Here is an 18,506-nt window from a genome sequence, read left to right on the forward strand (position 1 = left end):
GCGAGGAATCTAGGCTGAGTCCGAATCCCTCAGGAGTCAGAGTGACTTGGGAACAGAGCAGGTGGTAGAGAACGAAATTGGAAGGGAGCAAGAAAAGAGAGTCTTGGAATTCAGCCATGAGTGCACCCAACTGGAAGCTCCAAGGTCTGTTTTATTGAGGTCCAGACAGGTGGTGTATGTGTGTGAGCTACCCTAAATAATAGCACTGGACCAGGGCTTGGTTGCAAGGAACTAATCAGTAATTATCCATAAAAGGATTGTGGTGTGTGGGAAGAACACTGGCCTAAGAGTCAGGAACACTGAGTTTTGCTGCTAATGAATAGTGTGACCTTAGATAAATAACTTTTAGTGGCATTAGATTCCTCATCTATCCAGTAAAAAAAGTTGGATTAAATCAGTTCTCAAAAAAAAAAATAAAAAAAAAAATCAGTTCTCAGTGCTCCCTTGGGGAGCTTTTAAAAATACTGATGCCTAGGTATGCACCCAGGAACACTGATTTTATTTTGTTTTTAATTAATCTCTACACCCAACATGGGGCTTGAAGTCAAAATCCCAATATCAAGAGTCTGGTGCTCCACCGACTGGGCCAGCCATGTGCCCCTGAGATACTGATTTGAGCTGGTCCACTGTGAAACCCAGCAATCATATATATTTTAAGTTCTCCAGGTAATTCCAATCTATAGCCAAAGTGTCAAACAATAGATCAGATGAACTCTGCTTCCCTTAAATTTGATAATTCTATGAGTCTGTGTTATAACTAAGATGACCAACCATCTGATTGGCTCGGGACAATCCTGGTTTAAAAACTGAAAGTCCCCTGTCCCAGAAGATCCTAGGTTTGAGCCACATCATCCCCCCTCTGACATCAGTACAAAAAGAAAGAAGAGAGGTATGCTCACAGCTCTAGGTGTGTGTGTGCTGGGGGTGGGGGAGTATTGTATGTGACTGTAGGCTGATGAGCTTTATGACTCCACCTGCTACATAATTGCCATGTGTACAGTTAAGTACACATTTGGGTAAAACCTACCTTGCATGAATTTCTAAAGATTACAGGTCAATCATCCTGGCCTATTTCCTGTTCTCCAGCCTGATGCTTTAAGAAATTATGCTCCCCACCCCCTACTTTCTGACTCTAGTAAAACAAAGAAAAATTAAAGGAAGAACAGTTTTGAAAAACATTTACTCATCTAACAGATATCCATTCAATCTTTACCTACTGATTCTTCTCCCTTTCTACTCTATATCCAATTCCCCACAAAGTCATATTTTCTCTATCTTCAAAACATACCCCAAATCTCAAAACATATCCCTTCTGTCTCCAATTACCTTAGCGCTGTGGTTTTCAGAATTGAGGGAATCACCTGGTAAGATTGTTAAAATAATAATTCCAGAACCCAGAATTTCTGATTCAAGAGGTCTGAGTGGTACCCATTGTGCACATCTCCAACAAGGCCCCAGGTGCATTCCTCTTTTTTTTTTTTTAAGATATTATTTTTTTATTCATGAGAGACACAGAGAGAGGCAGAGACACAGGCAGAGGGAGAAGCAGGCTGCCTTCAGGGAGCCCGATGCGGGGATGTGACCCCAGACCCCAGGATCACACCCTGAGCCAAAGGCAGACGCTCAACAACTGAGCCATCCAGGTGTCCCTACCTCTGCATTCCAAGGCAATGCATGCAGATGGAGCAGGGTAGGATGCTGGACTCCAGAAGAACATCACTCTTGGGCTGTGAGTTTTTTAAAAAAATGGTGTTAATATATACATAACATAAAACTTACATAAAATCTTAACCATTTTTAAGCATACAGTTTGTAGTGTTAAGTACATTCACATTGTTATGCAACCATCACCACCATCCATCTCCAGAACTCTTTTAATCTTACAAAACTGAGGGGCACCTGAGTGGCTCAGTGGTTGAGTGCCTGCCTCCGGCTCAGGTCATGATCCCGGAGTTCTGGGATCGAATCCCACATTGGGCTTTCTGCAGGAAACCTACTTCTCCCTCGCCTGTGTCTCTGCCTCTCTCTCTCTGTGTCTCTCATGAATAAATAAATAAAATATTTAAACAAAAATCTACCAAAACTGAAATTCCGTACCCACTAAACTCTACTCCCCGTTGTTCCATCCTCTCAGCTCCTGGCAACTACCATTCTGCTTCCTCCCTCTGAATCTGATTACCCTAGGGACCTCATATAAGTGGAATCATACTGCTATATTTGTACTTGTGTTTTTGTGACTAGTTTGTTTCACTTAACACAATGTCCTCAATGTTCATCTGTGTTGTAGCATGGGTCAAAACTGCCTTCCTTATTAAGGCTGAATGATATTCCATTGTGTGTATCTATTCCACTGTGTGTGTATATTACATTTTGTTTATCCACTCATCTGTTGATGGTCACTTGAGTTGCTTCCACCTTCTGTGAATATGTTGCTGTGAATATGGGTGTACAAATAACTTTTTGAGTCTCTGCTTTCAGTTATCTGGAGTATACACCTAGAAGTGTATCATATGGTAATTCCATTTTTAATTTTTTTAGGAAACATCACACTATTTCCCACAGCTGCTGTACCATGTTGTGTCCCCACCTGTGGTGCACACGGGTCCCAATGTCTTTGTCCCCACCAACACTTGTAATTTTCCTTTCGTTTGTGTTTTGTTAGTAGTAACTCTGCTCAGCTGTGGGGTTTCTAAGCTTCATGATTCAGAAAACTTATGAGGTTGTAGTTCTTAAAAATCTTTAATGGGGACTTTATGGGGGAGACAAAGTGAATGTTTCTTTGAAGCAGAAGTCTTCTGACCTATGTTTTGATGATCTTTCATTCATCTACTCTCTTTACCTTCACCATTCTTTCTTATTTTTTTTCTTTCTTTCTCCTCTTTATGCATTCCTCACTGGCCCTTATCCAACCCTTCATCTTATAGAGCAGTCATCTTACCCATATGGCAAGCTGTTTCCCTCTCCAACTACTGGAATCTTTTGTTTTGTTTTGTTTTGAGCCAAGGGCCAGAATGAACTAAATTCTCAGGTTTTAAACACTGGAACTTTGGGTGAGTTCTTGGGTGCTTCCTAAAACACACCCATCTTTTCCCAAAATGACCTGGCAATTGTACTTTGATTTATAAAAGGAGCAATAAGGTGTGATAATATAGGATTCTAAGGTGTCACTTTTTTTCCTTGCAACTATTGACAACAATTTATAATTTGGCTATAGTTCAGAGGCACAAATATTAGAATTGCTCTGTCCTTTGCGTTAAGCAAGAAGAAGGTAAGATGTACATATCAGAAAAACAAAGATGGTGGCCCATAGAAAAGAAAACTGAGGTTGTTCTTCCTTCTCATGATTAATATATTTTTTATTTTATCTTTTGCAAGTTGTGGATTTTAGAGATATTCAGAGGACTCAACTGACCACTGAGACTGAGAACATCGAGTTTTCTGTCCCTACAGGGCTAGAGGCAAAGATCACAACAGTGGAGAAAAGGGTCTGCCTAGAGGAGCCACATCAGTAGGCCTTCAATAGATGAGGAGGCCAGGCCAGAGGGACCTTCCCCCACACCCCTTATATTCGTTGGCTCCATGAGTGATATAAGAAACATTCAAAAAAAAAAAAAAAAAGAAAGAAACATTCAAATAATTGGAATTTGAGGGTCCTGGAGTGAGTTCTCAATTTCCATATCTCCTGACATAATTATATATATATAAATACATTATGTATAATTGTATTAAATATGTATTTATGTACTACTGATTAACTGCCAGTATAGGTGTTAAAAAGATAATATTATCCATTGAATATAGGTTCTTGCAAGCTGCCCCAGACAAATATAGCCATGATAGAATTATCAGGCCTTCCATGCTTTGATGATTATCCCCTTAGACTAAACAGCCTCAAGAAGTGGCACTCGTGAAGGCAGGAGAGACACTATGTCCCAGGGATATCAGCCAAATCACCTTGGTGATGAGCAGGGGGACATGTCACTGACAGGTCGTCCTTAAATGTGAACAAGGTTTATGTCAGCACAGTCTCTCTCAGTAAAGATAAAGACATGTAGTTCTGTGGATAGTAAAGCAGGAAGGAACATTTTGGGTTTATACAACAATGAGAAGACTATTGTCTAAGAATTACTCCTATTTAGAATTCAATATTCAGAATGAATCAACAAGAATCTCTTGAAAACCAGTGTTGGGGTCATTTGTGATAGAAACTTTGAGTAATACACAAAAGTGGTAAGATAGCATCCTCTCCTAGATTAAGTTTACAGTCTATGATTGCCGGCACTTTCTTGTTATAATGAACAAGGCTTCAAATCACTCTTGCTTAGAATAAAAAAATGGAGGGGCACCTAACAGGGTGATTCTTTTTATTTTTTTTATTCTTTTAAAAAAGATGTTATTTATTTATTCATGAGAGATACACAGAGGCAGAGACACAGGCAGAGGGAGAATCAGGCTCCCTGCGGGGGGGCCAATGTGGGACTTGATTCCAGGACACCAGGATCACGACCTGAGCTGAAGGCAGATGCTCAAGCACTGAGCCACCCAAGTACCCCGATCCCCCAGGGATTTATGCAGTCAAATGAAGATCTAAATTTACGGGGACAGGAAGCCTGAGCACCGTGAAGACCAGAACCAGGGATGCAACATCACCAGGGCTTCCTATCTTCAGGAATTGTTTTCATGTCTCCTGGTTTAAATGGATTTTTCCACATGGTGCCTGGTACATCTGACCTAGCCCCTGACCAGAGAGGCAAGGGAGCTCATTTCTCCCAGCTTTGAAAATGTCAAAAAAAGAATTTTGGCCACTACTCACTGTGACTAGAGAGATGGAGTATTCTGATGGACTCATCCTGGATCCTGTGTTCCCTCTGTAGCTAAGGAACTTAGATAGGGTCCTTTACGAGAAGGAGAGAGAATATGGTGGTCAGACAAAATCAAGTCACCACACAGCTCTTGCAGCAAGAGGAGACTCACAGACATAAAGCAGTAGTGAAAGTATGTAATAATGGGCTAAGGAAATGCACAATACATCCAGGGTTAGGGGCCATCTCTTGGCCTGCTTGTGCCTGCCCACTGTCCCACTCCAGGTCTTTGGCTATGTGGAAACACTGGATAGTCTTTGAAGTTGAAGGATTGAATCACAGAGAACATTTGACTAGGGAATTCCCAGGTTCCCCCTTCTTTCTATAATGCAGTAACCACAAAGGAGATGTTATAGCTCTTAGATTTGATTCAGAAGGTTTTGTGAAAACATACTCCTCGACCTCACCAACTCTGCAGTCCTTTGTGAGTTCTCTGTGGCCTGCCTGCAGGCAGAAGACATCCTGGACACCAAAATATTATCATAAAATTTGCATTTTGTTATCTTCTTATATCTGATTGTTTTTACCCACACTGCACCCAGTGGCTATCATAGAGTCATAGAGTTAATATTTTACTGTTCCCTTCTTAGTTGCTATCAGTAAGGGAGTGTTGGAAGTCGTATGGGGTGGAGATGAGTGGGAGCTGTATCCCTGGGTTTTGAGTACTGCCATCATACCTGATTGGTTACTTCAATGGTTTGCAACTGGAGGCCATTTCATCCTTCATGGGACATTTGGCAACGTCTGAAGACATTTTGGTTGTCACACTGGGAAGAGGAGTGCTACTGGCATTCAGTGGGTAGAGGTTAAGGATGCTACTGAATATCCTACTAACACAGGAAACCCCACAACAAAGAACCATCTGCCCATAATGTCAATGTGCTGAGGCTAGATTCTGGTTCTAATCCCACAAACAGTGGAAGTCTGGTTCTCTGGAGGGTTAAGGATGGGTGTAGGAAAAGTGGAAAGAATGTTCTAGATCTTCTAAGAAGTGGCAAAGAGAAGGATCTTCCTTCCTCTGCCTGCAACCTAAGGACATAGGCAAACTCTAGAGACACATCAGCAGCCTTGAACCAAATGGTCCTAGGTAAGCCTCACCAGCCTAGAAAGGAATCCCATTAATCCTCCAGCCCTTCCCTGGGTGGACCCTTGCCCTGGTCCCAGGCTGGCAGGGCTGGCTCTCAAGGAGAAATTTACTCTACTCTGGTGGAAGTGCTTGACAGTTTGATTTTACATTAAGCCTTTGGTAAGAAATCCCAGTATTGGTGTATTTTGTGTATTTTAAACTAACTTGACTCTAATTGTTAACATTGCCAGTTCCCATGGAAAAAAAATGTGAGATTATATGCCAGTTCTTATCACTGGAAAATTTCACTATGGGACACCAGTCATGAGAACAGGATGTGTTTCAACAAGGAAGAACAACTAAGAAAAATACCAATTGCATATAATTATATTTCATCAAAGATACAATAAAATTGAAGGGGAAGAGATGAGGAAGGCTTGTTATAATCATGTAGCCTCGAGGAGGACTTACTACAAAGAAAACATGCATTTGGGAATGATAATTAAACTGTTGTACTGAGGATGTAAGGTTCCATCCATCCATGCATCCACCCATACCTCCATCCATGCATCCATCCATTTATTAATCCATTCTGATTTTCTACTCTGTTCAGGAAAGGCACAGTACGAACGGCTCAAAGGACAGACAATAGATAGGATGACGATCTCCCTCCCTTGAGGAATTTACAGTTGCCTGTAAAGCCAGCTATGTGCTTGCCAGGAGAACTTCTACTGTATTGTAGGAGTTCCAACCTCACTTTATCATGTTCCTGATTCATAAATTGAGCCAGGTTTCCCTTGCTCACATGGTGATTGCAGTAAATGGGAGATGTAAGGCTGAGAAATTCCGTTTTAACCAGAAAGTAAACTGTACATCTTTTTTGTGTCTCAGGGAGCACCATTATAGGGAAATACACTTGGATTTGTGCCTCCTGCCATGGTTTTTCTTGTGCCAGGTATTTGGGGACCAAAGGATTTTTAGCGAAGTCTGCTATCTGTGGGGATTTGGGAAGGGATGTGCTCTAAGATTAACTTTTTTAATTGAAGTATAAACTACATCAAGGAAAGTTTACAAATGTTAAATATACAAGTCAGTGGATTTTTGCATAGTGCAACACTCAGATAACCACCACCCAGCTGGAGATAGAGACATCTCCACCTGCCCTCCACCCCCAAAGGTTGTACTTCCTACTGCCACTTCCCAGACTATACTTCCTCTCAGGTCCAGAATTCTGATTTTATCATCATAGGTTGGTTTTATTTGTGTTGAACTTCCTATAAATGGAATTATGTAATATGTACTCTTTTTATGTTGTCTGCCCCTTTGCCTCCATGATTATGCCTGTAAGTCCTCCATGTGTTGATGCATTTAGCAGTAGTCTGATTTCTATATTGATGTGTAGCTTGCTGTTGAAGGAAAATACTCCAATTTATTTGTGTGTTCTCTTGCTGATGGACATTTGGGTTGTTTCACTTTGGAGTTCTTATGGCTAAAGCTGCTACACATATTCTTATACGTGTCTTTTGGTGGGTAAGTGTGCTTTATGGCTTGCTACACATCTAAGAATAGAATCTGATTCTAAAAATGGGTAGTTTTTTTTTTAGATTAAAATGTTCCTAGATAAAGCACACTAGTTTTTAATCTGAATATGTGTACAGATATTATTAAAGAGAGATCTATCTGCAGCCCACAGAAAATGGATTTTTAATCGTGATTGGCTCCATGGAGAGGCACAATGTCTTATTTTAAAATACAAGGAAAAAATCAACATTGATGCTGCACAATGAACAGGTGAGATCATAATGGGGGTTTGGCATACTTTGTTCCTCAAAGTAAATTTGCTAAAATTAATTGGTTAGAAGAACATATGCATGTGTATTCTTAGAACTGGCCCTGGAGGGGAGCCTGGGTGGCTCAGTGGTTGAATGTCTGCCTTCTGCTCAAGTCATGATCCCGGGGTCCTAGGATAGAGTCCCACATTCAGGCTCCCCACAGAGAGCCTGCTTTTCCCTCTGCCTATGTCTCTGCCTCTCATGAATAAATAAATAAAATCTTTTAAAAAAAAGAATTGGTTCTGGAAAGAATGTTTCTTTTGAAAATTACAGTGGGATGACACAGTTGAGAGCCTTGAGGTTCTGCTCATCTGTTATTTGGGAACGCATGGAGATACTGTACAGGTGGAAACAACAGGCCTTGGTGGTTGATTGGGGAAGGAATGTGAAGAACAGTCTTCGGTGATCACCCTGAGGTTTCCATTGGATGAGAATGATTATGCTAAGAGAAATAAAATCAAGAAAAGAAGAGCAACATCACAAATTCACTCACACTCCTGTGCTGATATATAAAGAAAACATATCTTCTTTGTTTCTCCATAAGCAATCTGAATTTTCACTTGAGACCTCACCTTCTGGGTAACAGGAAAGCAAAAGCTTTAAGCTTCCTGGAGAGTGGCATCTCAATCTCTTTTAGATGATTCAATCTCTTGAACAAATGCTCAATTTCCACCCTCCACCTTCTAGCTGGCTTTTCTCCAAGAAGCATCTAGATATGGGATGATGGAATTGGTGGAATTGTCAGGGGTCATGGCGATTTCATGGAGGTAAAACTGATTATAAAGTGTATAATCATATAAATTATAGAAAGAATAGTTTGTTTATTTAAAAGAACAAAAAAGCAAGGGTAGCCAGGAAGCCCCTGAAAAAAGAACTATAGGAGAGGGTAAAACAGGAAAAATGCTATAAAACCTCCATAAATAAGCCAGTGTGGTACTGGCAAATAAATAAACACACAGACCAAGGAACAGACTAAAAAGTCTAGAGAAAGGTCCAATTGCATATGGAAACTTAGTGTATAATAAAGGAGGTGTTTCAAATCAATGGGGGGAAGACAGGCATTTTAATAAGTGGCTTTAGAATACTAGGAAGCCCTGTGGAAAAAGATAAAATTAGATTTATTATCCACATAGTACACATAAATTCCAAATGGATAAGAGACTTCAATGTGAAAAAGTGAGCCCGGCAACTGCTAGATGAAAATGTGGGTGAATTCCTGTGTAATGTGTGCAATGGGCAAAGTTCCCTAAGGTTTTAAATCCAGAAGCAATGAGAGAGGGGATTAGTAGATCTGACCATGTAAAAAAAATTTACATGACAAGAAAAATCATAAGCAAAGTATAACAGTCTGAGGGAAAATTATAGACAAAAGGTTATTTTTTCCTAACATAGAAATAGTTTCTAAATTAAAGAAGAAAAAGACCACAAACCTATAGAAATGTGGACTAGAAAAATGAATAGACAAGTTGCAGAAAAGGAAATCTGAACAGCTCTTAACTGTATTCTCAATCTTGCTACAATAAGAAAAATGCAAATTAAAACTCGTTGAAATACCACGTCTCTCACTTAGCAGATTGACAAAATCCAAACTGTTTGATAACATATTCTACTGGCCACACTATGGGGAAATGGGTATTCTTACACATTGCTGGTGGGGATGCAAAATGGTATAGTTCCTATGGAGGCAAATTTGGCAATATCTAGCATAATTACATATGCATTTATTCACTGGCCTGGATTTCCCACTTTTAAGTATCTATTCCAAAGATAGTATAGCAAAAATAAGAAAAAATGCATGTACAAGGCAGGCTATTCTTGCAGCACCACGTAAGAAAAGACTGGGAACAAACCACCTGTCCATCAATAGGGGCTGGTTGAATTACTTACATTTTCAAAATGGAGAGGTATTTAATGGAAAATAAAAAGAACAATAAATATTTCCATCTATTAGTACTGCATAGTTATTTCCAGATTATATCAATAAGTGAAAGTACAAGTGAAGAAATGTTAATATACCATTTATTTGATAAAAGAATGTGAATATATATACACATACATACACACATTTTTCTTGTATTTTTAAAAATAGAATAATAAACCATAAAGAGGGAGGATAAAGATTACTGATAGGGAAAAAAGAATAGAGTCGAGAAAATAGGTATAGAAAGCTAGACTTCTCTGACTATACCTTGTCTGGTAGATTTGATTTTGAAACCAGGTAAGCATATTTTTTAAGCTTATTTATTTTTCTCGGTAATCTCTACACCCAAAGTGGGGCTCAAACCCACAACCCCGAGATCAAGAATTGCATACTCTACTGACAGAGCCAGCCAGATACCCCTAGAACTGGGTAAATATTTTGTACAATTATTACAAAGTTAAATTTATAAAGGAAAAAAATCGTTAAAAAAAAAAAAAAAAAAAGCAACTACACAAATTGACCTAACTCTATATTGAGCTGGTGGCATAATGCCCAGAAGTGAGATCTTTCAAGGGACTTTAAATTCAGAGTAATTTGATTGTATATCCAGAGTCAGACAGATCCTGAAGACAAAGAGAAGTACTCTCCTTGCCCCCGCAAAACACCAAAAACTAAAACAAAACCTGTTTTCAGTAATCCCATGGTTGAGGATGATGTTGGTGTTATCAGTTTGAAATTGTTGTATGTGGATCGTGAGATGAAGCAAACTGGTAATTCTAGTGGGATCGTTGGAAAAAGATATAGATGTAAGATTAAAAAACAACATCAAGGGTCGCTTGGGTTGCTCAGTGGTTGAGCGTCAGTCTTTGGCTCAGGTCATGATCCTGGGGTCCTGGGATTGAGTCCCGCATCAGGCTCTCCGCCGGGAGCCTGCTTCTCCCTCTGCCTGTGTCTCTGTCTCTCGTGGATAAATAAATAAAATCTTTAAAAAAGAAAAAAAAATCAAGTAAGAAGTAATGTGCTCCCAAATTTAAATGTATAAATGTGAGTTCATCACATATTTTAGCTTTTTAGAATCTATTTATTCATTCTATCCACTGAAGAGACCGAGGAACAGTGATCATTCTGTGAAGAGCAGGCACATCTTGGCCTAGATTGTAGCATTGGAATCTCATTTCCTACTAAAAGGAACCAGGGAGAGAATCCGTTTACCCAGCCTTTCCTGGATAAATGTACCTCATCATAAGCAGATAGTTGATGAGAGGACATTTTTCTTTAAAGAAGTAATCTAGCTGGGACGCCTGGGTGGCTCAGCGGTTGGGCGTCTGCCTTTGGCTCAGGGCATGATGCCACGGTCTCCGGAGAAGCTGCATGGAGCCTGCTTCTCCCTCTGCCTGTGTCTCTGCCTGCCTCTCTCTCTCTGTCTCTCATGAATAAATAAATAAGATATTAAAAAAAAAAAAAAAAAAAAAGAAGTAATCTAGCTAATAAATGAGGAAGGAATGAAAGGAAGCCATAATTTTACAACTAATTCATTGTTGTAGGCAGTGATCACCAACACTGCTAATATCACTAAAAGAATATGCCTCTTTGCAAAAAGTCCAACCTGAATCTGAATACACACTAGATTTAAGCACCACTTAGAGGAAATACGGAGGACAGAGGAGCATGTTAAGTCACCTCTTCAGAGTATGATCAGCAAAACCAGAGACTTCAGGTTTCTTCAACAAATAAATCACAAGGGGAAACATGTGATAAAAGGGAACCAAAAGATTTTTTGAAATAGGAGACTTACGAACCAATTGCAGAGTGTGGATCTTAATTAGATTATGAGTCAAACAAATTATAAAACAATTAAAGACAAGCAGGAAAATGTGAATACTGGTTGGACATTTAATGATTTCAGGAGGTGTTAGGCAGGGTAGAGTTGAAACGTGACTGACTGATCATGGATTGGTAACTGTTAAAGATGAGCAATGAGTATACATAGAATCATTATATTCTTCCGTCTACGTTTGCATATGTTTTGAATTTTCCATAATATACGATTATTTTTGAAAGCCCTGGATAGGGATAGGGATAGGGATAGGGATAGGGATAGGGATAGGGATAGGGATAGGGATAGGGAAAGCTGGATATTCTCCTCTTTGCACTCCTGCTACAACAATCCTAACCTTCCTGGAGGCAAATGAATGCTCAGAAACCATACATAGGATTGTAATAGAGAATAGCAACTGACATATTTCCAAAAATATTATCCCCATTTCAGAAGACTTATTTTTGGTGGTAAATGCTTAGTTCCATCTTACATGTGGTGAATTTGAGATTCCCAGTTCCAGCAGGAGTTGAAAAGGCAGGACTCCCACTTGGGATACACATCAGGGCGGATGCGGTGGCTAATAACAAGAGTAGAAAAAGTATGTGGAAGGGGGCGCTTGGGTGGCTCAGCTGGCTAAGTGTCAGACTCTTGATTTTGGCTTAGGTCATGATCTCCGGGTCATGATCTCAGGGTCATGAGATGGAGCCCTGAGTCTGCTTGTTACTCTCCCTCCCCCCTCACCCCTCCTTTCTCTCTCTCTCTCTCTCTCTCTCTCTCTCTCTCTCTCTCAAAATGAGTAAATAAAATCTTAAAATGTATAGGCAGAAAAGGAAAAGATTAGAATTTGGGTAGAGCTTTTCTTTTTCTTTTTTTTGGGGGGGGTAGAGCTTTTTTCCCCCTTAATTCCTTCACTTGTTGATTCAAAAATACATGGGATAAGTATTTATGAGATATTAGAACCTGGGGATGGAAGATGAGGTTTATTGAGGAAGTAAGACACTTAAATAAAGATATGAAGCATTAAGTTCTGTAATCAAGGTTCACAGCAGATGCAGTGGATACACAGAGGACCCCTAAGTTTGTCTGAAGGAATCAGAGAAATACTCAGGCTTAGGAGGCCAGAGAAAAAAGTAAAGCTGAGACCAGTGACTATGACTTAGTTTTAATGAAGATGTTTTTCTTCCTGATGGAAGGAAAATTCTTTTCTGCCCACTTCTTTCCTTGCTGCTTCCTGCTTTTGAATGCAGTACAAGACTGTGATACTTGGAGCAACAGCACCAATCTTGTGACTAGTAGCGACCAAGCACGATGACAAAAAGTCAACATAGGGAGGGTGTTTGAAAGTGCCTGGGTCCTTGCTGACGTTGCTGAACTGTGAAGCATGCCCTAAACAGCCTACCTCTGGATTTGTTGAGTACACAGTAAATGTTCTCATAGTGAAGACACTTTAAGTTGGATACTCTATTACTTGCAATGACATCAACTCCCAACTGATGCAGTGTCTCTTCTCTACCAAACCATTAAGTACTTGGAGAAGCAGCATTAGCATAATCGTTCTGGCAGGACTGTGTTGATGTTTATGAGCCGACTAATGATCCAAGGAAAGATTGGAGTGGGCAGAAGCCAGACTCTAAAGGAGTAAGTGGGTGACAAATGTTGACCCCCCACCCACTGAGGAAGAGTATGAAATAGGGTCAGGGTCAAAGCCAAATATGAGTGGAGTCAGAAGCTAGGGTTAAATGAATGTCCTTGCCCTCTGGGTGCTCCCTCTCTGGGCTCCATCCCCCCTGTCCCTTCTTCTACCACACAGATGATGCCTCACAGCAGACTGGGCTGCCTCCTGCTTCTACAGCAGCTACAGACACTCTTGTCAGAAAAAGGAACAAAGCCATGGCATCCTGGATAGCAGGATCAAGGAAAGAGTTTCTTTTAGGGTGGGAAGATTTTCACATGTTTGTGGACAGGAGGGAAGAAAAATTGAAGATGAGAGAGAAGGGTGCAAGATTGAGGAGCTAGAAAGGACCAAGAGACAGAGAGGAAGAGGTTTTTTTCTTGTGGAAAAAGCAAAAAAGGCAAATTGAAGAGACTACACAGAAAAATGTTGAGGGGAAAGAAATTCGGAGAATGTTTCTAAATGACTCAGCCTCAGAAACTGGTGTGTAGTAGTTTTGGGGAGATTAAATAGAGCTTGGTCTCGGGGGCCTCACTGACACTGTCTTCCTATGGGATCTCCAAGGTCAAGAGCTGCGACTTCAGCCCTTTATTAGAGATCAACTTTGCCAGTGGGAGCAGATTTGCTTAGGCTGAGAGCAATTGTCCTATTCTAACCTAGTTAGTCCCTTCTGAACTTGAGACTGAGCTCTGTTGGCAATCCCTCAGCACTGTGAGCTTCAGTCTCCCTATTTCCAGAATGATCGTAGGTCAAAAGGCTGCTGTTATAATCAAACCTGGTCATCCATGTGTTTTACATATGAACACCGTGCTCAGAAAAATGTTAACTATTATAACTTATTTATTCCACAAAATCATTGAGCAGGTATTGTGTACCAGGCACTGTGCTAGATGCTAGGATACACACTGGCAAGTAAAACTACCTGGTATGTTTGTCTTCAAGACGCTCTTTTCAATGCCACCAGAGGAACAATATATGCAATGGGTGTAAGTTTCCATCTGAAAAACTCCAGAGAGCCTGCTCTGGGGTACTTGACTGCAGAGGTTTGGTTAAAGGCATCAGAAGAAAGCCAGAATGGTACCTAACTTTTGTATCAGGAAATGTAGCTATCAAGTGATAGACCAATGTGGTCAGCTCTAGAAGGCAAAATCAGAACATTGCTCCATGAATGAGGAATTTAGGGTAAATTCTGAATGGAATCTGTCCACCCAAAACTTCAGGACATGACCTTGTTGGAAAACAGAGTGTTTGTAGATGCACTTAAGTTAAAATGAGATCATATGGATTAGGGTGGGCCTGAAGTCCAAACTTCGTGTCTTGATAAAAAGAGGAAAGGTCACACAGAGGAACAAAAGAGAGAGACAGACACAGACTAGAGGGACACAGCTACAGGTCAAGGAAGACCTGAAGCCACTGGAAACTGGAAGAGAAGGAAAGGAGCCTCCCCTAGTGGAAGCACAGCCTCACTAACACTTGGGTTTCTGACTTGTGGCCTTTAGGACTCTGACAGAATACATTTTTAAGCCACCCAGTTTGTGGTCATCTGTTAGGGCAGCCACAGGAAACGAATACACAGGGTAGGGCAAATCCGTGTGGTTTACGTGGCCTGTGGTTTCTGTTCTGGAAGCCCAGCAAGTCAACTTCATTATGTGGTTCTACCTGCCAAAGCCACCACACTCCTCTGGCTGCCTGACTATGGCACCTTCTCCCGGCACACAGCTGGGTCTTTACCCTCCTTTTGAGGACTTGGGGCCGACCCATCCCTCTGGCTCTTTCTTCTTTTCTTAGAGCTTGATACAATTGATGTGCTTTCACTAAATCTCCAGTCAGGCATTCCCAGAACAGACCGCTGAGCAGGGAGCCCGATGCGGGGCTCATCCCAGGGCCCGGAAGTCACGACCTGAGCTGAAGGCAGACACTTAACCGACTGAGCCACCAGGCGCCCCTACACCAGCATTTAGATTCTTCTTTCTTTCCCTCAGAATTGTGATTGTCCTGCTCACGGCCTCTTGTGCAGTCGCATGGCTGAGTGTAGCCAGGTGTCCTTTAGAAGGGGAGGGGCTCTGGAGCAGGTCAGGACACGATGACTGAACAAGGACTTGGCCACCTCTCTTTCTTGCTTCTACGAGATGAACGTTGGTTAAGAGCCTTAGCTCTTCACTGCATCAGCTTCAGTTCTTCCCCTTCGGACTCCTCCCCACATTCTCTGTCGGGTGGACTTAAAAATAAATCGTATCCCAGTAAATAGTTGAAAGAAACATGAGCTCTCCCTGGCTGCCTTCCACCCCCTGGTGGAGCACAAACTTGCTGCCAACACTCTCTTGGCAAGAGATGTGGCCGTCGATGGGCAGCTGTCCTGGTCGAGCTGGCGACAGAGTTATCCAGGTTTGTGTTGGGCTTCCTCCTTTAGGTTGCCAGCCCTCAGGTCAGAGACTACGTGACAGAAATATGTGTAGTTCCAGGAGAGCACTTTGCCCGCAGCGAGCACTCAGGAGACGGCTTATGTGGAGGGACAACTACCTTTAATGTACTGATATTTTTAGGATATAGCTCTTGACACCATTACGTTAAAATCTTTTGTTTACTGATGGCCCATGGGAGGTGCTCAAAATGAACTTGGCTTTCTCTCCCATTGTCTTTTTTTTGTTGTTTTTTAAAGATTTTATATATTTATGTATTTGAGAGAGAGAGAGAGCACACACACACACACACACACACACACACACACACACACACGGCGGGGGCGCAGAGGGAGAGGGAGAAGCCCACACGGGGTTCTGAGGGACCCTGAGATCATGACCTGAGCTGAAGGCAGCTGCTTCACCAACTGAGCCACTTGGGTGCCCCTCCCTTTGTCCTTTTACATGTATTCTTTAGTAACTGCCCTTGGCCTTGGATGGGAAATTGGGCAGACCTCTGACTTCTCTGCTGACTCAGATAAAAGACTGAAAAAAAAAGGGGACTCTGGAGATGCCTGGGTGGCTCAGTGGTTGAGCGTCTGCCTTCGGCTCAGGTCATGATCCCGGGACCCTGGGATTGAGTCCCTCATCGGGCTCGCTGCATGGAGCCTGCTTCTCCCTCTGCCTGTGTCTCTGCCTATCTCTGTGGGTCTCTCATGAATAAATAAATAAAATCTTTTTAAAAAATTTTAAAAAAACATAAAAGGCTATGGTTTAAAAAAAAAGTGACTCTGGTCCCATAGTGGTTCTCAGAAATGAGAATGCTCAGCCTAACCTATTCATCAAATGCTCCAGCCTTCACTCAAAGTTAAGAATCCCCCCTGCACTCCTACTCCCATGCTAAAGTGGATAGGAAGCCAGCTTTTAGGGGAGGCTGTGCAGCCTCTGATTTACCATCAAGGAAGAGAAGGAGGGTGGAGGAGAGGTGGTCCTTCCTTGGCCAGCACCGGCTTAGCTGGGTGCAGAGCTATGCCTCACTCCCGAGAGGCTGGGAGAGAGAAGGGCCAGAGCCCTTGACTGCTGAGATCCGTCTAGCCTCAAGAAGGAAGCTCTGGCCTCGAAGCACATAATTAGTGCTGAATCAAAGTGCTAGGGCCACCCTGCTCGGCCCTAACAGCAGAGCAGATGGGGGTAAGGGTGAGCAGCAGGAAGAGATTCCTCTTCCTCTGCTGCCTTCAGCGGAGCAGGCCAAGAGCAGCATCATTGCGCATGGTCTCTATAGGCTGGCCAACAGGGTGAGGAGTGCGGGGCAGTTCCCTGGGGCACAAAACCTAAGCAAAAACTCAGTAGCCAAGATGATTAATTTTTTAATGCAATTTGTTAAAAAATCAAAATTGATGGAAAAAGTCCTTAATGAACAAAATGTTACTAATTTTTCCTTTTGCTGCAGGTTATTACCGTGCCTGTCTTTATTTAAAATTTTTATATTTTGTTCATCCTGGATTTTTTTCATTGATTTTGAGCTTTAGAATTATTGCATTAAAATATTATTCATCTTAGGATGCCTGGGTGGCTAAGTGGTGGAGCATCAGCCTTTGGCTCAGGGTGTGATCTTGGGGTCCTGGGATGGAGTCCCATACCCAGCTCCCCACAGGGAGCCTGCTTCTCTGTCTGCCTGTGTCTCTGCCTCTCTCTGTGTCTCTCATGAATAAATAAATAAAAATCTTTAAAAATCTTCATCTTAACTTGCATTCAGCTATACACATAAACACACACACACACGAGTATGGGTATAAAAATGGCCATCTTGGGATCCCTGGGTGGCGCAGCGGTTTGGCGCCTGCCTTTGGCCCAGGGCGCGATCCTGGAGACGTGGGATCGAATCCCACGTCGGGCTCCCGGTGCATGGAGCCTGCTTCTCCCTCTGCCTGTGTCTCTGCCTCTCTCTCTCTCTGTCTATCATAAATAAATAAAAAAAAAATTTTTTTTAAAATGGCCATCTGGAGTCCATTTAGCAATAATGTTCTAGTGTCAATTTCCACCAATATTGTACTACAGCTATATGTCAACCTTGGGTAGACACTGTTCTATGCAACTTCCTGTGAGTATGGTTAGATTAACGATAATAAACAGGCCCATAAACAGCCACCTGCCCCAGACTCATCTTCTAATTCTGTGCTCAGACTATACTCTTCTTCACCTGTCTGTGCCTTTGTCTCATTCTCTCTCTCTCTCTCTTTTTTTTTTAAGATTTTATTTATTTATTCATGAGAGAGAGAAAGAGAGAGGCAGAGACACAGGAAGAGGGAGAAGCAGGCTCCATGCAGGGAGCCCGATGTGGAACTCGATCCTGGGTCTCCAGGATCAGGCTCTGGGCCAAAGGCAAACGCTCAACCACTGTGCCACCCAGGCATCCCGCTTTTGTCTCTCAATAAACATTCTATGTGCAAGATCAGAGCAACAATGGGATAAGCCTTTCTTTTTGTTCTTTGATCAGTTCAATTTCTGTAAAGATTGCTCATGGTATGAACAAGTAATATCCTGTCTCATTCTTGATTTAGTTGTATCACGGTCCATAGTTTTAACAAGTGCCAGGATGATTACAATGCAGAAGCCCGAGTGGAGAATGATGCTCTATACCAGTTCCTGACTTGGTGTGAGTGTTAGAATCTTCTAATCACCGTCACATGTGAACTTCATTAGACATGCCAATTCTCAGGGCCCACCCTGGACCTACGGCTCCAAAACCCTGGGAGTGGCTCAGCAATCTGTGTTTGAAAAACTCTGCAGATGATCTTGATGCATGCTAGTGTCTAGAACCACTAATGTTAAAAAATATACAGGTGGTTGGGCCCACTCAGAGATTCTGATTTCACTGGTCTTAGAGTCCTGATATTTTGATAAAGTTCCTCAGGTAATTCCAGTCAGTCCTGGT

Source organism: Vulpes vulpes, chromosome 7 (assembly GCF_048418805.1).
Source record: "Vulpes vulpes isolate BD-2025 chromosome 7, VulVul3, whole genome shotgun sequence".
Lineage (NCBI taxonomy): Eukaryota > Metazoa > Chordata > Mammalia > Carnivora > Canidae > Vulpes > Vulpes vulpes.